Source organism: Nematolebias whitei, chromosome 5 (genome assembly GCF_014905685.2).
Source record: "Nematolebias whitei isolate Nwh7 chromosome 5, NemWhi1, whole genome shotgun sequence".
In the NCBI taxonomy this organism is placed as follows: Eukaryota; Metazoa; Chordata; class Actinopteri; order Cyprinodontiformes; family Rivulidae; genus Nematolebias; species Nematolebias whitei.
The window spans coordinates 47103454-47109211 of NC_056502.1; the positions used below are offsets into that span (position 1 = coordinate 47103454).

A 5758-nucleotide genomic window follows, 5' to 3' on the forward strand; every position below is an offset into this window, starting at 1 on the left:
CTTAGTTGTTGCTCCTTTTGCCTGGAGTACTGCATCAGTGCGGCGTGGCATGGAGTCAATCAGTCTGTGGCACTGCTCAGGTGTTATGAGCCCAGGTTGTTCTGATAGTGGCCTTCAGCTCTTCTGAATTGTTGGGTCTGGTGTATCATATCTTCCTCTTCACAATACCCCATAGATTTTCTATGGGGTTAAGGTCAGGTGAGTTTGTTGACCAATTAAGAACAGGGATACCATGGTCCTTAAACCAGGTGTTGGTAGGTTTGGCACTGTGTGCAGGTGCCAAGTCCTGTTGGAAAATAAAATCTGAATCTCCATAAAGTTGGTCAGCAGCAAGAAGCATGAAGTTCTCTAAAACTTCCTGGTAGACGGCTGCGTTGACCTTAGACCTCAGAAAATACAGAAGCCTTCAGTCTGGTCCAGAAAGTTGAAAAGCTTTTCAGAACAAGGACCGGTCAATCTTTCATGGAGCTCCCCAACACCATGGATACTGTAGGGAGAGAATCAAGTCTATTAGAAAGCATGCTTCCTTCATGTCATGATGTGTAAAGAAAAATAACCAGCAGTTTCATCAGGCTGAGACTAAGAATAGCAGCAAAACATATCTTCAATGAAAGTTGAACAGTTCTGCCCAGTGCTGAGCATCTTGGAAATAAAAGCCAGACAAAAAAACATGAAGAAAAAACGAACAGTATCTTGTACAACAACAAGCCCCCACCAAACTCCTTATTTAATTTCACTGATTCTGCATAAGTTATAAGACTTAGGCCCTATTTACACGGACACGATGAGGGAAAACGTAGGTTTTTTCGTATGTTAATTAGAGAAAAAGATCCGCGTTGACACGGACAGATTTTGGGTTTACATGCATCCGGAGGAATCCCCCCGCTCTCCCGAATCCGCTGTAGTTATCATGCCGGGTCATTAGATGGCGCTGTGAATTTTGTACCTTCACCTAATGTGCATGCGGCACGCGCCTTTCCTATGAGCTAAAAAGCTCAGCTAACAACAATTTAACAACAAGATAAAGCTGGATTTTGGCTGGATTGTGGATAAGAGTCGACAGATTTGAAGCCAGGCGGGACCGCTTCATCTAACAGCTCCACACCGGTCGCTGAGTGGACCAGAACCGAGTCGACGATGTCGGATTTACTCCGTGATAATCAGTAGCTGTTTTACAGCAGGTAAATCAACGTTCTTAATAATGTTAGTTTGTGTTTACTTTGGTTACAAAACAACCAACTGAGTTTTTCTTTTTTCGTGAAAGAAGAAGGAGCTGTCCTTCCACCAGGTGGATGGGTTCTGAACGAGGCTCGGCCCAGGTGTAGCGCAGGAGGATGTTGAAGAGAGCTGTTGGATGAACTATTTATTTAAAATTCCCCTCAGTTGTTTTATTCAATCCATTCAATGTTTTAAGCTGCATTAATCAAAGGAGTGACAGCCTGAACGAGGCAGATGAACAACGTGGGACTTCCATACCGGATGAAAACAAGAGTCCAGCTGTTCATTAACGTAGTTTACAGTTAACTTGTTTTTAATAGTGTGTTCAGTTTAATTATCAGTGTTTGTGTGACATACAGTTTGTGGTGTTGAATAAATAAATAAAAATTAAACCTGATGTCTTCATTTTCAACTTTAGTGTTCACGCTATATGTTTAGCATCATTTTAAATTTGAATTACATAATGTCCAGATAGCTTCATTTAGCTTAGAGCTTCATTATATCTCTCACACCAACATAAATACGGTTTATTATTATTAAACTGTTGTTATTTAGCACATTTATGTTATAGTGCAGCGCGACGTGTGTGCGTGCCACGTTCTATAAACAGCGACATTAGAACTGGATCAGACTGTCTCTTCCAACACAGATGTCGGTCACAGCACCTGGAATCTGACGTAGATTAACTACGAGATAAAAAATATATTCCATCAGTTGTAGTTCTGAAAGCAGTGTGTCCGCCGCCATGTTGATAGAAATATAGCGCGTGTGCGCATGTGGTTTAACACAAAGCCTCAGCGGGAGATGTTTACATTATCAGCGAGGAGTCAGCGAAAAACCTCCACTCTGGAAGGTGGGTTCAGAAACCTCAGGATTCAAAGAGGGGGGGCCACTGGTGTCGTGTAAATGATCAGCAGAACCACAGAGAGGAAAGCTGCGGATGCACTCAAAATACGTGCCGTGTAAACGGCCCCTTATAAGACTTTCTACCATCCCTTGGCAGTTTCTTGCCACTGAATAACATTTTTCTTTGACAGAACACACTTATAAATCACAAAGTGTTTAAAAGTAAATTGTAAATATGAACTGGTTTCAGTGGTGATTTGAGCCTCTTTAAATTTAAACTCAGCATCTCTGGAAAAATAAACAAATCATTAGGATTGTGTAAGTAGCCATCTTTGTGAAAAGAAATTGTCCATCATTAAACAGGGATGGAGGCCTCCGTGTTCAACTGTTCCCCTCTTACAATGCTGTTACTGCTAGTATCACTCAGCCCCCTGTGAATAGTAAACAGCCATCAGTGTGCTAATGATCCATCGTCAGGCTGATGGTCCTCCTTGATCATGTGAGCAGCTGGTTTTGGTTGTCAGCAGCAAAACTGGCTGATCCACTCTGAGAAGGTGCTATTTATAAGACTGAGCTGAATACAGCTCCACAGACTGAGGAAGTCTTTCGGATGAAAGACGAAACGTTTCTACAACATTTTGTTTTGTTTTTTTAACATCCAGAGGACCAGATTTACTTTTTAAGACATTTTTTTTTCTGTCTTGAAGAGATTCTCATTTCAACTTGACCCATGATTACCATACGCTAAACTAACAATATAAAACTATTTAATTTTAATTTGATTTCATTTTTATTCAGCTATTATTGTTTAAGAGAAGACAGAAAATTAGATAGTTACCTTTGTGATACTCTGAATGCAACATTCTTCAGCAGTTCACTAGTCATTCTCCTGTGGTTTACCTGGAAAACATTTAAAAAATGGCTCATCTCCACGATCATGTTTTTCTTAAATGACAATGTCCCCATTTATGCTAGTAAGTAAGTAAGTAAACTTTATTTATATAGCACTTATCATAGATACAATCACAAAGTGCTGTACAACAATAAAGAAATAAAGGCTTAATATAAAACAAAAATAATAACAACTCATTAATAAAAACAGTAAAAACAGCTGGTAAAAACAGTAAGCTGCAGTCTTTGACAAAGGATCTATAACTTGAACTAAATTAACCACATCAGTCTCGCAGAAAAATGGCTAATAATAACAGCTAATACACAACTAGCAAGTTAACATGTTTAATTAACTAAAACTGGCGACATGAAGTATTAATGTTGATAAATTGTGGTACAGAACATTCAGCTAAGGCTTCACAATGGCAAAAAAGTGTTGTATTTTCATCAACTTACCAGAGAAAACACTTCAGAAACATGGAGAATGAACTACGTTCAATGCTGGACCCGCTACTGTTTGGAACTATTTGGAACCAGAGTCGCTGCATGACCCACGTGACTTCTGCATTCCATTCTTGCAAGAAGTCTATGGGAGCGTCCAAACGTGTGCACACAATTCATAAACGTTCAATACAAAAACAACTCAACTTTATTTGTAACAGAAGACGTTTAACTTCTCATCCGAGAAGCTTTCTCAATTCAGAGTGTGTACTTATCTGATTTTTCATTTTGGTTTAATAAACGGAAAACAAATAAGTGTGTTTTTGTTTTTTAATTTTTTGTTTCAAACGAAAAAATGAACTGCCTGAATGTACACGGACCGATGAGAAGACGGGACATCTCTATTTTTAAACAACAAAATGCTGCAAAAACTTCAGGACAACATCACATTAAAGATCCTGATCATCTTACCACAGCATTCTTTATGCCAGTCTTCGACGCCCCCCCTCCTCCGGCTGTGATCACCAGCCCTGTAGCAGGGTCCACTTTAACGGTGTACAGTGGAAAGGGGGCTCTGTACAGATCCGGCACCCTCCTCTTACCCATCGCTCTTGATCAAATGGCTGTAATAACCCAAACCTGTTAAAAACATACTGTTAGTGTTTCTTAACCTCTCATCTGCAGTGAATTTACAGAAAAAATCTGGTTAATCAACTCACTACCCAATTAACAGATTACAGAACCAAGATCAGAAATACTGAAGATATTTTGTTGACAAATTATTTAGATAAATGCTCAACATCAAAGAGAACTGAGCAAACTTTTACCGTTTTGGTAAATAAATTAAAGAAAAGTTACAAACTATCTTGTGTGATCAGTTAGCTGTCAGAATATTATTGTGGCCAACTCTTAGTTACTACCACGCCAAGCGTTTGCTCTGTATACTGACTTGGTGACTTTAGTTGGGGCTTCACACCAACAGAAGTAAACTTCACTGGTCTAAGTGACTATATTTATTTTATTTGTAATTATTTTTGTATAGGATTGTTATGGTGCTATTTTTCTTGGTTAACTACAAAATAACATGTAATATTTTAGTAGAAGTAGTCAAGAGACTGGCTTTGTTGTTCCTGCAACCAAACTCACACAACTCTTCAGTCCTCCACAATAAGAGTCTTGAACACATAAAAACTGTCTCCATGCACCTGAAAAACTACTGAAATTAGATTACATTATTGTTCTCCAGTAAAACAATGCGGCAGCCTAGACCACTAAATATTCTATAAGTATTTAGAAGACAATACTCTTCAGTATACATATATATTTTCAGGTCTCTCTTGTAAATGAGTCCTCGAGGCTCAATGGGATTTACCTTTATAAATAAAGGTTGATTGATGTATACGTATTACTGCTTGTTAAGGTTTTTGTTAACACTGACAATATCGAAATTAAATACAAAAATAAATCCTCTTTTTTTCTGACTGGACCGATTTCGCTTTCATAAAAATATGATGTAAAGGCAAACTTGTAAAAATAATCTAAACAATCACATTTTTCAGTAAACTCTGGGTCTGAATTACACAATGGATGGATAGCTTCTCTAACTGCTGCCTGTCAGTCTCTACAACTCTGACTCACAGACACATTATTTATTCATACTTGAGCATTTACAGCCCGACACCACATAGGCCTTAGATTACTTTAATAACTCATATAATAATGACAGACTAATAGTCTAGTTTTCTATGAGTGAACGTCAACATAAAGTTGCTAAACTAACTGTGTATGCTACAGCGCAGCTAACGCCAGTTACCTCTCATCATATTCCAGTTCAATTCATTTACCTGTGCTGTTGGTCTTTTTATCTTATGTTGTGTTTTATCAGACAGCTAGGTAATAAATCTGCAGATGTCATACTGAACTGTAAAGAACAAGCGTGAGCGTTTAGGGAGAGTTATGCTAAAGCTAGCTACAGTTCAGAAAGCCTTCCGGTTACACGTCATCAACACAAACCTTACTGCCGCGTACGTCAATACGCAGAGGTACGCACATAGATATCATATATGAACACTAAATACAGCATTGACTGCCGTAGGGCCGCCATCTTGGAACGGTCGACCACTCCACTCAGTGTAACCTGTTTGACAGGAGCAATGAAGTATCTACGAGTTTAATCAGTCATAGCTGAATACTAAACTCATTCTCACGATTTTTTCCTCTGTAAATCTTAGGAGTACAGCCATTAAAGCTGAACACAGTGTATTTAAATATTGTTGGAGGGGTTAACATTAACACTAATAAAATGTTCTTCTGACACGTTTGCAAAACTCACCGTCACTGATACATTTTTATTAAGATCTAT

General features: G+C 38.5%; 1 long non-coding RNA gene across 1 annotated transcript; it reads right to left on the reverse strand.

The window, feature by feature from the left end:
* Nucleotides 1-316: 316 nt before the first annotated feature.
* LOC119410283 lies at nucleotides 317-5400 on the reverse strand. Its single transcript, XR_005186831.1, has 4 exons — nucleotides 5241-5400; nucleotides 3868-4035; nucleotides 2903-2964; nucleotides 317-487 (listed from the first exon to the last, which is right to left on the reverse strand). It is a non-coding gene; the product is annotated as an uncharacterized LOC119410283 (long non-coding RNA).
* Between the last annotated feature and the right edge of the window lie 358 nt (nucleotides 5401-5758).